Below are 423 nucleotides of genomic sequence, written 5' to 3' on the forward strand. Positions count from 1 at the left end.
GGAGTGAATATTAGATAAATAATGAAAGTGAGGTTAACCCATTGGTGATATAAAATCATGTCATAGCAAAGAATCACAAAAGACAGGTGACATCTTATCACATCATGAGTCTAACAGCCATATCCCCAGTCAGAATGGCTTCATGGCCTTCACCCTCACCTTTGCATTGCTGCATCCCTAGCTGCTTAGCTGTAGTTCTGGCAGTACCCATTCTGGCTTACGTTATTGGAATGATTGTCATTGTCCTTTGTCAGGGGTTGCTTGATGAAGGTTACTTTACAAATTAAGAGGAAATTATGATAACACATGTCAGAATAGAAGTTGACAGCATTATCTGTTCTTAATCCAAGTTAATATTTATTTACCTAACACAATTGTGATTAAGTGACAATGGAGTGTAAAAATGGAGTAGATCATATCAAC

At 37.1% G+C, this 423-nt stretch overlaps 1 protein-coding gene across 1 annotated transcript in view; it reads left to right on the top strand.

The window, feature by feature from the left end:
* The window catches only part of LOC119588623 (flocculation protein FLO11-like), a 9860-nt gene that overhangs the window by 7540 nt on the left and 1897 nt on the right, over positions 1–423 (top strand).

Source organism: Penaeus monodon, chromosome 24, assembly GCF_015228065.2.
Source record: "Penaeus monodon isolate SGIC_2016 chromosome 24, NSTDA_Pmon_1, whole genome shotgun sequence".
Taxonomy (NCBI): domain Eukaryota; kingdom Metazoa; phylum Arthropoda; class Malacostraca; order Decapoda; family Penaeidae; genus Penaeus; species Penaeus monodon.